Source organism: Furipterus horrens, unplaced genomic scaffold (assembly GCF_987537825.1).
Source record: "Furipterus horrens unplaced genomic scaffold, mFurHor1.1.pri manual_scaffold_1, whole genome shotgun sequence".
In the NCBI taxonomy this organism is placed as follows: Eukaryota; Metazoa; Chordata; class Mammalia; order Chiroptera; family Furipteridae; genus Furipterus; species Furipterus horrens.
In genome coordinates, this window is record NW_028327171.1 from 28147587 (window position 1) to 28165289 (window position 17703).

The following is a 17703-nucleotide window of genomic DNA, read 5'->3' on the forward strand; positions in this document are numbered from 1 at the left end:
AGCACTAGAAATTACTTTTGCTCTCTAAAAAAGGGGTCTCCTTTCTTAGAATCTTAGCCAAGCAAGAAGTATATCTATGGGAAGTAACAAAAACTAGCTGGATTCAAGTAAGAAGGTGACACATATGGTGTAAGATGACTTCATGGAATGTTCCAATAGCTCAAATATCTATAGACTGCGACTTTACAAGGTGCAATATTTAAAAATCGTGAAGCAAACAATCTGCATTAAAGAGACAGGTCAGACAGTATATAAAGCAGTAATAAAAAGAAAAATATTTGAGAATAGGTTTGTAATTCAGTGAGGAGGAACTGATAAGATCAGGGCCAAGTCCTAAGAACCGAGAGAGCAGGACAGTTTGCCAGATTGTTCATAAAGCTGTTGACTGTTTGCAGCTGGGGACAAGGCTACTTAAGGCATTTAGTCCTTAGAACATACAGAAGCCTGTTTCTCAAAAAGGTGCTCAAATTTAGGTACACTATGAGGCTTAGCCGTACAATGTGAGATGAACATTGGTTATATGTTTAGATAAGAACTGGAGGGCAGACCTTTTGGAAGGGTGTGATTGTTCCAGCTTTCAGAAAGAGAGGTTAAATTGTAAGGGATTAACATTTTAACAAGTAAAACTAAACTAACAAAAAAAATTCTGGAATACTGTAGCAAATACCAGTTCCAAGATGAGCATCATTACTTTTTTATCCAACTCAGAACTTTGAATAGTGTGTATTCTATTTTTATCTACATTGGTTCACATGTCATAAACAGCACATCAGTAACATTAAACTCAAGAATATTTTTCCTTTTTTGTTTGTGTTTAAATGCTAAAGCTCCTACCTGATCCTCTTTTATTTAAATGCTAAAATATTTATTTAATCCTAACAATTGTCAGAATTTAATATTCCCAAAGAACTTCAAAATATTTCTTATAATGATCCATCTGTGAAATGAATGTAATCTTTATAAGCAATTTTCTTATGGTTATATTTCATGAACTGATTTGTTTTGTTTTTTTGTCTCTTTTATTTTTTATTTTTTTAAATGGCATCTAAAAGAGTGTCATTTAGTAAATATACATATTGAAGGAATTCAAAGAATTATAGGAAGTGTGATCAAAATCTTAGAAATTTATACTTCTAGTTTTATGCTTGCTTTAAAAAGAATTTACACCATGGAAAAGTAATTTTGCTGTAACAGATTGAATGTATTTTATTTATTTTATGCATATAAAGCTTAACTTTGTTTTTAAACAAAATGGATTGTTTTAATTATATTAAAAAAATTCATTTAAATTACAAAGAATAAAAAGAAAAAAACCTATTAGAAGAGATCAGAATGCCTTGCTTTCCTGAATTAAAAAAATGCATTTGATTTACAAAGATAATTATTATTGGTCACAATGACATTTTAATCTCCACATGTTGAGAGTATTGGACAAAAATTTTAACTAGGTCTTCATCTAACACATACAATAGATTGATAAACAACAGTTAGTAAGTGACAGCAGAGATTATTGATATTTTGAAAACCTTATGTTTTTTACATAGATTTTGAAAATTTTCTAATGTTCTACTGACCAATGAATTTTGCTTTAAAAATCATATCTGCTACAGTAAAAAAGAAACACATGAGTTAAAATAAGGTATTTTTTTACTAAATAGCCTTACCTTCTTTGCAACTTTATTGGTTTCATGACTCCATAAATATTTCTGAAAATATATTCAGTTCTAGCAATTGGGTCACTTAACATCAATGTCCTTCTCATGAGTAATTTTCCATTATTTTATAGCCTGTATCCCTGTGCACACATAGGGACCTGATGACAAGCAGGAATGTTGCTTCACTTCTCAGAGTGATGACAAAGGTATGCTGACTGCCCAGGTGGAAAAGGCACAGATGTTGAAGTTGCCCTGGTATAGATTCAAACCCTCTGACTTTCTGCTCCATCCTGGGCCTGGCCATGGATATTAAACAGAACCTCTCTACTCTGCCCTTTTGCATTATTGTCAAGGTTTCTTGGAAGTTACAAGTTTTGTCTTTTTTTTTTCCCTTAGTATTATTTTAGTTTTGTTAGAATAAATCTTTTTAAAAAGGTTTTATCTTTCAGATACTGCATATATGTATGCTATCTTATCTAAAGATTTCCTTAATTGATTGAGTTTGTGTATAATGTTATATGTTCAGAATTACTTTTCCATACAACTTTAAAGTCGTTTAATTTTATTCTATTAATCTGTTTATTATTAGAGATTAATTTGATACATTTGTTCCTCATGTTACATAAGGGCATCAAAATCAAGTACCTCTTTAATTTTTTCAGCAGCAGGCTCACATTTTGAGAGCAACAGTATAACTCTGTATCACTTTAATGTTATTAATAAAAGTTTAAAACACCCTACCCTCTCCTCTAAATCATTGCACTTTCAGTTATTTTATTTGTTTATTTGGATGCTCTCTTTATGTGTTGTCTGTGCGTTTCAAATGTCTAGTAATTTTCTCTGTTCTTTTATTTTTAACAATGCAGATAGATAGTATGAATATTTCCTGTCGTGTAATTAGTTCAGTTTCTAAAATAGGTCTAACTTCTGAATGGAAAGTCTACTCTGCTGTGCTGTGCTTGTAAGGAGATGCTTCCATTGGTTGTAAACCACCCCCTCCCAACACAGCACTTTCTGTTCCCCCTGCCCTGCTTCAGTTCCGTCACACCACTCACTCGTCAATGCAGTATGCAGTCTATTTGTGGGTTTATTGGCTTTCCCTCCCATCGTCCTCCAGTGCGAACAATTCATGATACCTGTTTTTTCCCCAGTTTAATTAATTTCTTTATCCCCATTATTTAAAAGACTAACTGAACAAAATATTTGGAGAAAAAAAATAAATAAATGACCAATAATCCGGCACCTTCATCCCCTGTGCAAAACCATGGAGAAGTCCTCTGTGGAATTCCAAGGCCAAACAGAGAAACTGATTGTTGCCAGTAAGTAAACTGCATGCATGAATAGACAGGTATGTTAAGCAGCATTCCCTAAAGAGAAATTGCTGCAGGTTCCTGTCCCACATTCTTAACCTACTCTCTGTCCTTGATGGTTCCTGTTTTGTAGCCACTTCAAGTCTGCAGAAAGGTTGGTTCCCATCTCTGCTTCAAGTCTCCTCTGAGACTGTGGTTCTGCTTGTGCTTGATGTTACTGGAAAGTAGCCATCATCTCTGCTTTGATGTTTACTTTTCTTCCATTCCCTTTGCTGTTGTGGTGGTGGTTGTAATATTTTAAGTGACAGAGCAGACCAATCCATATGCTCTTGCCATAGTTTTACCCGGAAGCCTAGTGCTTGTTTGTTGATTGCTTAGATTTTAGCCCATCGATGCAGCCTACGGGAGAAAACTACATACACAAGCACAAAGTATGATTTCTTTAGTAAGCTAATGCAACATTAGCTGGCTACAGGATTTTACTAGTGACAGATATAGTTGTATAACAGTCCTCTACTGTAATGTACTTGCAGATCTAAGAAGTTTCACAGTAAGGCAGAATGACATAGCCAGACTGGGAATAATTCAGGAGAGACACTACTTCACAAATGCTGGCCTGTTCTTAAAGATATTTGAGTTATTTTTAAAATAAAATAGTACTTATTACCAAGATTTCAGGTAAAAAGGAGGTTTAGAAAAAGAAAAGGAGAGAAAATTATATTCAGAAGAGCCTCACATTTTGTTCTCTTCATATGTCTAATTATACTGTGAGAAGACAAGATGCAGTCCTAATTTTCTTCAGATACCACTCAGAGGAGGGCATATGAAAAATCATTATTTAACTCATAAAAAATTCACTTATGCTGACCTATCTTTTTTAAAATAGACGCTTCTAAAAGAATTTTGTTCCCCTCAAGAATACCCTGTTCCTTTATCTTAACATGCCAAAAATGAATTTGAAGGGTGATAATATCTTCTATTGACAGGTGTCTTGCTTTCTCATATTTAATATTTTCATTATTGTGGAGAGAATGTTTTTTCAATCTCTCACTCAGGAGGAAGCAAGAATCATCTAGAGAGTGATTTCGAGTAAGTCTCTGAGCTTCTTGATCTATACTAAGGAAAAGAAGGAGAAGGAGAAGGGTGTAGTCAAAGAACAAGTATAAGGGACCCATGCACATGGACAACAGGGTAGGGATTGACTGTGGAAGCAGGGGGTGGGGACTGAGAGGCCGGCCAGGAGTGAGCTACAGGGGAAAATTGGGATAACCGTAATTGAGCAACAATAAAATAAAATAAAAATTTGAATCACTGCTGATAATGTTAGAAAAGAAGGGCATTTATTGCATGTACGACAAGCTAATGATAATATTTTCTTATCCTAATGACATATGCTAGTCTTTATCATATACAATGCATAGATGAGGAAACTAATATTTACAGGGGCTGTGTAATTTTTCAAATGTTACACATCTTATATGTTGAAGATTGGTAATTTAAACACTGTTGTGTTTGAATCCAAAATAATTACTCTATATAGGACTGTATCTTCAATTTCCTGATATGACAAATTTTCATTGTCTGAATGTATGAGAAGTTATGTTATCTCTCAATATATAAGAGAACCACTAGGAGAGAAAACAACAATGTATGAAGGAGAAATTAATCCTTTCAATTATATCTATTGATAGACCCCCTAGAATTGATTGACAGAATTGCTCAACAATTCTCTTTTATGAGTCTCAGTTTTGTTACAAGCTATATCTTATGGGGAACCATTCTCCCTGTTAGGTATTAGCTAATCTACTTTGCTGATTATTCCTACAAAGCTCTAGCAAAGACTTCTTTAATTAAAATTGAGGTTCTGGTATTGTAAATTCAGAATTTTTTATAATAAGTAAGACATATAATTTTTGTTTAATTAACTTTACATGTCTTGTATAAGATCCAAATGGTTAAAAAAAATTACTTTTTTATAAGTTGTAATTTCATAATATTTTGTGAGCATTTTTGTATCTATATTCATAAGAAATACTGGTCTGTGAATTTAGTTTATTTTTTGCAATATCATTCTATGACTTTGGTATCAAGATAATGCTAGAGTCATAAAAAGATTTGGGATTTCTTCTGCATCTGCTGTTTTCTTAAAGAGTTAGTATAAATATATACCCACAAGTGAGGTATGGAAAATTTTTTTGAGAAAACACTACACTCTTTTGCATTTCTATCAACAGTGTATGAGGTTTCCGATTTCTTCATACTTTTGCAAACAATTATTTTATTTCACTTTCTTTTTTTTTTTTTGTCCCTTATTTTTTTTTTTTTTTAATTTTGGTTTTTCAATTACAGTTGTCCCCTTTTCCCCTAATTTCTCTCCCCCACCCAACCCACCCCCTCTCCCGCAATCATATCCCTCCCCGTTGTCCATGTCCATGAGTCATTTATACACGTTCCTTGACTAAACCCTTCCCTTACTTATCCCCCTTCTCTCCCTCTCCCCTCCCCGCTATTGACTGCTATTCTGCTCTTTGTTCTATTTAGTTCCTTTGTTTGTGTTGTTCTTTAGTTTCCTGTATTAGGTGATATCATATGGTATTTTTCTTTCTTTGCCTGGCTTATTTCACTAAGCATAATTCTCTCTAGATCCATCCATGTTGTTGCAAATGGCAGGATTATTTCACTTTCTTATACTAGCCATCCTAACTGGTGTGAGGTGATAGCTCACTACTGTTTTTACTTTAATTTCTCCAATGACTAATGATATTAAGCATATTTTATGTGCTTTTTGTCCATTAGTATGTCTTTTCTAGAGAAATGTCTATTCAAGACTTTTGCCCCATGTTCACTGTGGCATTATTCACAACAGTCAAGATATAGAAGCCAGGTTAAGAGGGGAAATGGTCATGCTGTTCCATGGGTACAGAGTTTCCATTATCCAAGATAAACGCATTCTAGAGATCTGCTAAACAGCTTTGTGTCTACAGTAAAGAACACTATACTGCCTCAGTCTCTACTGTTATAAATTCTAAATTTCTGATATATAACTTGTCAGTAGGGTAATTAAGATTATAAAGTCTATAGAATTTTTAAAAAGAGAATCAATTTTCTTTTCCTAACCATGTGTTTTCCATTTACACACACACACACACAGACATGCACATACACAATTTTAAAGGAGTACTTTGGCGACTCTTAGTTCTTATTTTACTACTTGACAGGGCCTTGGTTTTCTCTGGCTGCACTATAGAGCCCTAAACTGCTTTCTTCAGCAGTGAATGCCTACAAGAAACTAGTGTGCCCCAGAATTATTTCCATTAACTGGGTCTCCAAATGAAGTGTTGTATATCAATGCCTTCAGGTTTGAGATACACTGTGGGGTTCTTTCTCCTGGTAAATGAAGCATTTTTTTTTTTTAGAGCACTGTGCATATCAGTGAATAGGAGTCTAGGGAAAAATAAAGTGTTGATTGTCTTAATATCTAGTTTAGAAAAAAGTGAATCAGGATGTAAGCTTCATTAGAGAGAAACATATTCATTTTTTTAAAGGATAGAGGTACTTTTATGAGTCGGAAGGTCAAACAATATAATTAACTGAGTTAAGGTCAGATGTTCTCATTTCAGTGAATAGTTCTTTGGCCAATAGCTATTTACTTTCTTTACAAATATTTTTCCTGATATAGTTAACAACTGCTTTTTAAAAACCATTGGAGAGGCAACCAAAGAGTATGACGATTAAGTATTAGAGTAGATATTGGTTTTTATTTTCCCTAAACCCCTTTAGGTATTAATGTATGCAAATATGCTTAAAGGTTTCATTTTGTCTTGAGAACATGGACTAGAAAAGTAAACAGTGCTTGTTACTTAAAACACTCCAGTGCTTCAGTGCTAAGTGTTACTAATAGCTTTGTTGTTCTAATATAATTCTCTAGGTGCTCCTCTTTCCCTTTTTAATCTGCCTTTCATTAATTGAAGCAGACAGTCTTATGATTTGAATTCAGAAGTATATGAGGTGTGAAAATATATTCATATGTATCTCCTAATGAGACTGATTTTGTAGCAAACACACTGGGTCTTATATATCTCAGTATGCGTTTATCTTCACAAAAGTTACTGTAGGTGAATGGTACCATTTTTATCTACTCTGTTCTTGCTTGAATTATCTTTTTGAGATTTTCCTCTCAATTGGCTTTAGTTCTTGTTTTGAATACTTTAAAAAGTGTATGTATATGGCATACTTCAAAAGATTTAGGATACATTTATCTTTCTCAAGTAGTCAAAACACTTTCAAAGTCAAAACCAGTCTATAGTGTATGTGAAGAATTGGGTCTCTCTATTCTGCAGTCACTGGTCATTAAATCCTCTTTGTAAACACAAGACTCAGAGAGGTAAGGGGCAACTAATGCAGCAGCTACTTCCAGTCAAGCTGATCCTAGGGATGTCCTCGGTAAATGAACTTCATCAGCTCTATTGCTCTCTGTGCAGTGGTTCCTACAGATATGAGAGGTGTGTTGTAACTACTGTTTTCACCACTAAGATAGTAGGAAAAAATAGCAGGAGTAGTGCTGAAGAGATAGGGCTCTCTTGCTTATGAATACATTTTATTTATAATTCTAAAACGTCTTTTTGTGTTCTCAGGCAGTTTTATCCTCTGCACTGTTCTGGTATTGTATTTACTTTCAGGTTTTTGTCCTTGAAAGGATGTCAGAACTGTGCCTTCTTATTTTCATGCCTGAATTTCCATGTGCTTTGCTGACCAACACTTTATTTTTGCTATGTGAATTATGACCAGTTAAATAATGTTTTAAATTTTTTTACACAAATTATAAAATTTATATTACTACACAGTTAAAAAAATTCTCTTTAAATATGCATTTTAAATATTTATTAGTTAATTAAGTACTCTGACTCTCTTATATTTCTTTCTTGGAACAATGCATCCCATTATCTTGCAGGCTGTAAGATTAATTAGAATAATAAAATTAAAAGGATAGATTATCATAGATATAGTGCCTGTCATCCCTCAGGAATTAAAGTAAATGACAATATACTATCAGTTGCATACAACTTGACAATTAAAAAATGTTTCCTTTTTTCTTACCAAAGCTTAAATAAAAAGGCTATAAATCAGAATGATGTTTATTACTATTTGGAACCTAGCTTAACTGAGGGCTACATTCATCCATATGTCAGATATATGTCAGAAACTTCCCCTAACATCTTTTCACCACACAGTTTCACTCAAGAAAGTTGACTTCAGCCCTGGCTGCTATGGCTCAGTGGATTGAGCATTGGCCTGTAAGCCAAGTGTCGCTGGTTCGATTCCCAGTCAGGGCACATGACTAGGTTGCACGTCAGGTCCCCAGTTGGGGGCGCAAGTGAGAGGCAACCACACAGTGATGTTTCTCTTCCTCTCTTTCTCCTTTCCTCTCTCTCTAAATAAATCGTCGGCAGCCATCCGTCTCGAGAGACGATGGTGTAGCTTCTTAAGAGTCTATCTGCACCGCCGAGAATGGTTGTGCAGTCCGACTCGGGAGTGACACGGTATCTGTCTCCTCCCGTGTTGAATCGACATCTTACAATGACGCTGGAGTGTCCTCTCCAGTGAAGCTGAAGCTACAGAGCCTCGAGAGACGATGGTGTAGCTTCTTAAGAGTTTATCTGCACCGCCGAGAATGGTTGTGCAGTCCGACTCGGGAGTGACACGGTATCTGTCTCCTCCCGTGTTGAATCGACATCTTGCGATGACGCTGGAGTGTCCTCTCCAGTGAAGCTGAAGCTACAGAGCCTGGGCAGGGTGATATGGAGGGTCTGCTGTTGCCCATGCAGCAGACCCCCCGTCTCTTCGCAGCTGAAGGGTCCAAGGGAAAGACGGAGTCAATACAGCTTGGCTTCAGGTGCGCCGCAGGAGTTGCCGGTGTTGACTACAACGTCAAACCGCCTTAGGGACTCCAGCTCCGGATTTTCTGTCGGGGTTTACTCCCTTAGCCTTTCCCCTGAAGAGGTATGCCGCAAGGCAGCGGAGGTTTTTTGGAATCAGAGTTTTCCTTCTCTGATGTGCCCTGACTGGAAGATCGAACCAGCAACACTTAGCTCGCAGGCCGACGCTCAATCCACTGAGCCAAACCAGCCAGGGGCAACTCAATAAATAAATAAATAAATAAATAAATAAATAAATAAATAAATACATAAATAAACAAGAAAGTTGACTTCATTCAGGAAAACATTACAAAATTGACCAGTATTCTCTATGTTAGCCTTCTGAATTTTTTTATCCAGCCCACAGTAATGAAAATTCAAGGTGGTGATGCTTTTGTGACTTCCACTCCAAACTTGTTCTAATGTACTTCTATTTTTCATCAATGTATTTTTAATGTTTATTTATAAACACATAGTTTACTGAATTAATCTAGAAATTTGAGGGAAAGAGATGCTATATCATACCATATGAGATCAATCAACAGGAACCGTTCATCCTTATTTTCTCTTATTTTGACAAAATCCTATAAAACTTTATGATCAGTGACTAATATATTTTTGGAAAACCATCATTTATTCTGTGGTTTAGTAAAATGAAAAATGTCTCCATTCCAGTGCACAAATCCAGACTTTTTCTTTGACTATAATGTGACTAGGATATAGAGAAGAGGGACAGTGATTCACAAATGTTTGATCAAAGGGTATAAATAAAAGTACAGTGGGCATTTAGATCCTGCTTATCAAAGATATTTGATCTAAGTTAATGGTCTAGATAAGGAGTCAACACTTTTTTTAAAGGTCTAGTTAGTAAAATATCTGTCTTTGTAGGCCATATGATCTATGAGAACTACTCAACTTTGCCTTAAAGTGATAGGCAGCCTTAGACAATATACCAATGAAAGATCATAGTTGTGCTTCATAGATTTTACATATAAAAATCAATGGTGGGCCAGATTTGGCAGATGGGCCATAGTTTGCCCACGTCTAGTCTAGATGAATGAAATAAAGTATAAGTTTTATCTACATAAGATTAAAATAAGTGCACCTAATTAATTTGAAATACTTTTATTAACCCAATTATTACCCTTCCCTCTTGTCTAATAAAATAATTGTTATAATATAATAGAACACTTATAATGCACAATAATATGCAATTAATTTAATCAAGTTTCCCTGAAAATTCTTTATTCTTAATTATCAAAAATGATGACAATACATTCAGTCTTCTTTGTCTGTGGGTTCTACATCCATGGATTCAACCAACTGCTGTTAGAAAATATTATGAAAAAAATATTACATTTTTGCTAACTTGTACTATGTAATTAGGCCTATGATGTTTGTGTCTGTACTGAACATCTACAGACTTTATTATTTTTTTAGTTTTCTAAACAATACAGTACAACAACTATCTATATAGAATTTACATTGTACTAGGTATTTTAAGTAATCTAGAGATGATTTCAAGTATATGAGAAAATGTTCTTAGGTTATATGCAAATACTACACAATTTTTTATAACGGACTTGAGTATCCAGGTGTCCTATAATCAGTCCTCCATGGATACCAAGGTACAGCTATACATTTATAAAAATGACCTATTTCAAGGACATGTCATATTACTTAGAATTTATCATCCAGGCTTTTAAAAAGTTTTACTGAAACATTATTGCCCTTGGATGCTTTTGAACTTTTAATTACTACCATGTTATAAGATCGTCACTCAACCTCAAGACATTTAGATAAGAGAATAAAAATGAACAGAGTTATGACTCATTTTAGTCTTTATTATAATCAAATTCTTAGACTTTACAAGTTCAGATATTGTAGTGATTTTTAAAAGCAAACAAGTAATCATGAATTCAGCAATTAATTTGTTTTTTATTAATTAATTTATTTGTGATGTCTCTTTGTCATCTACAGAAATGTGGAGTGTTATCACTATTGTTTTGCTTCAGATTGTAGTTGACTAGCAATTTAGAGTTCTTAGAGGAGCTAAAGGGAAAAATAAGAGCTATTCATTCTTTGTACTTTTGACAAGGAAGGGATGCTGTATTAAAGAACCCTTATAACCAGGGTATTGCCATAATTATATTGCATCTACGTTGACTTCCCTTTAGAAAATATGTATCTGTGGCTTATTAGAAAGCCTGTTCCTTTCCTTCTATGTAACATCACAAATGAAAATGAACATGAGAAAAATTCATGCAATATTTTGAACTGTATTTCTTTACTATGTGCTTATAGAGAATGCAATACATACAAGGGTGGGCAAAAGTAGGTTACATTACCAGCCATCATTACTTGAAAGATAAATCATAAATAGCGATTCAAAATAATAACAATATTACTACTATTAATAATAAGACAAATAATACAAATAAGTAATATATTAATAAATAAATAATAATATAAGAGTCAACCTTCTTGTACTCACAAGTAAAAACCTATTTTTGCCCAGTTCTTTACACACATATAAATTTTAAATATAATTTCTTAGGTTAGAAAGTAGACTTTTAATGTCAAAACATTTTCAAGTGTTTCATAATGGAACCAACATTTTTTCAAATTAGATTTTTTTCTAGCATTAATAATAGGACTGTGTTGACATCTCTGGTAAAATGCTGATGACAAACACCGTAAGAATGGTGTTAATGTAAATGAAAGAGATTGACTTATTTTACAGCTGCTGGTGCTGAGTAAATTTTCTTCTTGGGATGTATTTACTGTATTTTAGACATCATCACAAAAAACTCACTGTACAGTTAGTTTCCCTGACTCCTCCAGATAATCAACATATATTGTAAAAATAATACAGTAATGTATCTTAAAAACCAATAAAGTAATTAATCACCCAAGAAATATTTAGGAAGTAATAATTATATTTTGTGTAAAGAAAAAAAAAAGCATGCTTGTTCTAGGATCAATGACCTAAGAACAGATATAGATAATATAGGTCCTTAATTATTGGAGAGAAAATTTCACACCTTCTTTTAATGTTTAAATCATATATTTATGATTCTTATTTTCTTCATCCTTCCCACCCTTCCTCCCCACTTCCTCCTGTTTTAACCATGTACTCCTCTCCTTATTGGTAAGGGAGGGATTCAGATGCTAGTTAGGAGCAAGGACAAGCACAGGCCACGGTAGTGGACAGATGAGATATAAAGCAATTTAATAGTCACATCCAGCCCCAGGGGAGAAGGACACTGCTCCATGCAGGATCACACAGAGCTGCGTTTGAGGAACAGAGTGAAAAGTGAGGGTCAGTGTAGGGCATGCTTTTGCAGTGTCAAGAGGGTGGGAAGTCCCCTGGTTCCCACAACAAGAGTAGGATGTGATTGGCTTGTTTAAATAATTGTCTGGTTTGATTTATAAATCCACTGGTCTGGAATAAGCAGAAACTGTTTCTAGTCATCTTTACAAGGGGGCTTGTCTGGCTAAGGAACTCTATCTATGGGACCAGCCAAGGGAGAAAAATTTTGGTGTAGGCCATTTGAGACCATTCAAACCCACCAGCTATCAAGGTACCACATAATATGGACCTTTAATTGTAGGCCTTTTACCACAATTGACCACTTGATATTTTGATACCAATTTAAACCTTGGTGATTACTGAAACTTTCAGGGAGGTGGAGGAATGCCTTCTTAAGAAGTAAACTAAGCACTAAGCCTAGTTGGTGAGTGACAAAAAATGATCTTGTCAAAAAGAATTTAGGGGGTTTAGAGGACTTTATGGCCAATAAAGGCAACTGAGAGACCTGTGAGACATTGGTGTAAGCAGTGCACGTACCCAGGGGCCATGAATTTAGACTAAGCGATGCCTATGACAACAGTAACACCTAGCTAATTTGCGACAATGTAAGTGAAATAGAAGTTCTCAGAGAAGCAGATTATGCCACTCAAGCCAGATAGCTTGGGCCTATAGAGGAGGTATAAGTTCAATTAAATTCATTTTTCAAGAACCCAGCATTGTGAATTATGAGTAGTAAAATGAGTATCTTGGTCACTATCATGAACATAAGGAACTCCAAAGAGAACAATGAGTGTCCTGGTGTGGTTTTGTATTCTGGTCTTAGTATACAGTGTCTGTCCAGAAAAAGTCCAGTCATTGTTAATATAATGAGGATGGTTTATGCAACATTGATGTGACTTGACAGCCAAGGAGAGTGGACTGGAATGCACATGTGTGAACAAAGATGACTTCACTGTACTGGTCAGTGAGGCAGGAGATGCCATTAAATGGGCATGTGTACTGTGTGATGGTCACATTCAAAATGACTGAGAGAGTAGAGCAATGAATCTGTATCAAATTTTGCATTAAGCTTGAACATTTCTCAGCAGAAATTATTCAGATGATTCAGAAGGCCGCAGCTATGAGCAACTGGTGATTGGCAGCATCATCAAAACAATGTGCCCGCTCATGCATCAAGTCTCGTGCAGAAATTTTTGGCTACACATCAAATCATCCAGGTGACTCAGCCCTCTTATTGCCCAGATTTGGTGCCCTGTGGCTTCTGGCTTTTTCCCAAACTAAAATCACCTTTGAAAGGAAAGAGATTTCAGACAATTGATGAGATTTAGGAAAATATGATGAGGCAGCTGATGGCAATTGGGAGAACTGTGTGAAGTCCCAAGGTACGTTCTTTGAAAGGGACTGAGACATCATTGTTCTATGTACAATGATTCTCGTATATTGTATCTTTTCAATAAGTGTCTCTATTTTTCATATTACATAACTGGATACCTACTTGACAGACCTTGTATATAATGTCATCCCTGTGATGCTGGAGACAAGTGGATGCAGTTAAGATCTTGACTGTAAAGATGGTGTGAAATGGGAAGACTGTGAAGATAGCCTGGTACAAGTGTATTGTGTCCTTTTAATATTGTGAAGGGAAATTATGTCTGAGATAGTATTGAAATAGCCACTGACTAGCAAAATTTCTAATAGTAAAATATTTCCTGTTGGATAGTCAGTAATTTTAATAATTGGGTATTGGGAGGTCTTACTAGATGGGATGACAGCATTAAGATTGTGGTAATGTACCATGAGGTGTCATTCAGTTTTTTGATTTTTAAGAACAGGCCAAATTGGTTAAAACTGTCGAGATAATTACCTTTTCACTCATTATGTCTTTTATAATAAATTTCAATCCTCAAAAGTTCTGTTTTTATTTACATTGAGACATATTAAGTATTTTAACTAGAGAGTCTTTGATGTACCAAGACCTGCTCTGCTCCCTAAAATAAGCTCCCCTCATCAAATAACCTCCTTTAAGAGAACTAAGTCCCAATGCTGCTTAGCCCTGTGTAGCGGGTTTCAGTTCTCTGTCAGCCTGTGAAATTATTCAAGCAAGCCAATCATATCCTCTTATGGGAACCAGAGGGCACCTCACCCTTCAGAACTCCAGCTCTTACCTCTCAGGGTCCCAGGTTGTTTCTCCTGTTCTGAATGTGACTGTGGCCCTGCCTGGTGCAGTGTCTTCCTCTCCCAGACTGTGAGTGTATGGGACCAGTAAAACTGTTGTCAAGCTCACCTGTCCAGTATTGAGTGTCATGTGTTTGGCTGTCCCTTTGTTCTTATGGTGGGAATTTTCCCCTTACCAGTGGAATGGATAAAAGGCCATTAAATAAATATATGTGGATTAAAAAGAAGAAGATAAACTATAGCCATTTCAGCATGGCTCCAGGTACTCTCACTGCTCGGTTCCAGCCTTAGCTTTCTTATTCTAGGCCAGGTGGATGTGCAGCTCTGGGATGAAAAGCACCAGCTCATCCTACATGGCAAGCCCTGTCATTAAGATTGCCTTGCTCAGTGACAGAATAGGGTTCCAGTTTTTCAGTCTAAGATCCGATTGTTTCTCCTGACTTCAGTTTGTCCTCATAGCTTCTAATTTTTCATTGAAGTTTCCATTTTTCTTGTTGTTCCCAATTCACCTCCATTTTTCCCCTGATGGCCAGCCCAGGGTCATCGGGCCCAACACTAGATATAAAAAAGCCTTACACAGTTTAACCAGCTCTTCCAATTGATCAAGGTTCACTCTCAAGAAATCCTTAGCTCATGTTGCTCTCATGGTTCCATTTTTCTGATCAAACTTGAAATGTTTAATATACACATTCTCTATGTTCCATTTCCGTAGCTAATGCCAGTGTTGAAGTAACAATTCAAGAACTCTGTTCATTTTTTAATGAGTTAGCTGACTTATTTCTATTGACGTATAGGTATTCTTTATGCATACTGGATAAGAGCACTTTTCATTTATAGTGTAAATTATCCTTTTCAGTCTATGGCTTATTTTGAACACTCAGCTTATTTTTAACACTCACATATTGAGTGTTATTGATGAATAGAAATATTTAATATATTCCAACTTCTCCAAATTTTTATTTATGTTAAGTGATTTCTATGCTTTAAGAAATCTTTCTCTACACTAAGTTCTTAAAAATATCATGCTATATTATTTTCAAGAAGTCTTAGACTTTTAAAAAACTTATATCTAAATTCTACCCTGAATAAATCATTGTGTGCATGCATGAGGCAGGGATGGAGGAGAAAGTTTCATTAGTTCCATATGGATATTCATTTTATCTAGTATTAGTCATTTAAAAGATAGCCTTTCTCCCAACATTTTTCAGTGGTGCTTTTATCACAATTTGGGTGCCAATATACAGGAGTGGGAAAAAGTAGGTTTACAGATGTGCATATGGAAAAAAAAATACAATAATTAATATATAATAATATAAGAATAAACTCCATGTTCTGTGTACTTACAGCCATAAAACTACTCTTGCTCACTCCTGTACACCTGGGCTATTTTATGGGTATTCTATTTTAGTTTGTCTATTCTTATAACACTACCTAGTATAATTACCATAGCAGTATAATGATTATTTATACATAGTACTTCCCATGTAATTGCTTGAAACATTTTCTAATTCCCTCAATGATATTTTTCTTTGACCGCTAGGGTTAGAAGTTTATTTGCAAACATATGGGTATTTTCTAATTGTCTTTATGTTATTGATTTCTGTTTTTTTTCCCCCACTGATGACAGAGAGGGCATTTTGTATAAATTTGATCTCTTGACCTTTGTAACATCTTGACTCAAACTCTTACAGAGCTAAAAATTTTAAATGTTGAGTATGATCTTGACATAAATGTGTACAGTTGATACTTTGAACAATGTGGGAGTTAGGACTCAACCCCTGCACAGTCAAATATCTGTAAATGCCTTAAGTCAGCCCTCTGCATCGGTGGGTTTCCAACTGCAAATAGAAAGTACCATTTTTTAATCCGTGATTGGTTGAATCCGTGGATGCCACACCCAGGGAATACAGAGCCCCAACCTTATATTTACTTTTTAAAAATTCACATGTAAGTGTACCCATCCATTTCAAATCTGTGTTTTACAACAGTCAACTATATTTTGCTGTTTGGGAGTGTAATATCAATTATACCCAGATTTTTAGTTACTTAGTTCAATTCTTTAATATTCCTATTAATAATTTGTTTGCTTTTTTATTAGTTTTAAGACGGGTGTGTTAAAATAGCCTCCTATGATTGTAGATTCATCTATTCTTTTATTTATTTCTTTTAATTTTTACTTCTTATGGTTTGAGGCCATGCCATTACTTTCACATAAATGTAGAATTTTATATTTTGTAAAAATTTAGCATTTTATAATCAAGTTTCTTTTCTTTAGTAATGCTTCTTGCATTAAACCTTACTTTAATAGATGTTAAGAAAACTACACTACATTTTCTTGATTAGTTATTTGTTAGGTGAATATTTTTTCCTGTCCTCTTAAGCTTGTTGTATTCTTATATTTAGGATATAGTTATTATAAGCTGTATATTGTTGAAACTTAACCTGTCTACTTTTGTTAATAGAACATTTAGATGGTCAAAATGGAGATAACCAGATAACCAACCTATCAGATGCAGAGTTCAGAACAGTGGTGATCAGGATGCTCAAAAAACTCATTAAATACAGTAAAAACATAAGGGAAGAAATGAAGGTTACACTAAGCAAAATTAAAAAAAAAAAATCCACAGGGAACCATCAGCGGAGTGGATGGAACCTAGAATCAAATCAACCATTTGGAGCACAAGAAAAGCAAAAAGCATTCAAGCAGAATAGCACAAAAAAAAATTTTTTTTTTAAATGAAGGTAAGCTTACGAACCTTTGGGGGCCATTTTAAATATACCAACATCTGACTCATATGGGTCCCAAAAGGAGAAGAGGAAGAGCAAGAAATTGAAAACTTATTTGAAAAAATAATGAAAGAAAACGTCCCTAATTTGGTGAAAGAAATAAACATACAAGTGTAAGAAGCAAAGAGTCCCAAACAAGTTGGACCCAAAAGAAACACATAAGACACATCATAAGTTAAACACCAAAGCTTAAAGATAAAGAGAGAATCTTAAAAGCAGCAAGAGAAAAGCAAATAGTTACCTACGAAGGAGTTCTCGTAAGACTGTCAGCTGATTTCTCAAAAGAAACTTTGCAGGCAAGAAATGGCTGGCAAGAAGTATTGAAAGTAATGAAAAGCAAGAACCTACAACCTAGATTACTCTATACAGCAAAGATATAATTTAGAATGGAAGGAAGATAAAGTGTTTCCCAGACAAGGTAAAGCAAACCCTTATTACATGAAATGTTAAGGGAACTTATTTAAGAAAAAGAAGAAGATCAAAACTATGAATATTAAAAAGCCAACAAATTCACAACTATCAACAAATTAATCTAAAAAAAACCTAAA

The 17703-nt window shown here is 34.7% G+C and overlaps 1 long non-coding RNA gene across 1 annotated transcript in view; it reads left to right on the forward strand.

Annotated features, from left to right (window-relative positions):
- Positions 1-3069: 3069 nt before the first annotated feature.
- LOC150020816 (uncharacterized) overlaps positions 3070-17703 on the forward strand; it is a 96470-nt gene continuing 81836 nt past the window's right edge. The window contains exon 1 of the long non-coding RNA XR_016510572.1: positions 3070-3119. This is a non-coding gene — a long non-coding RNA (uncharacterized LOC150020816). The remainder of the gene's footprint in view (positions 3120-17703) is intronic.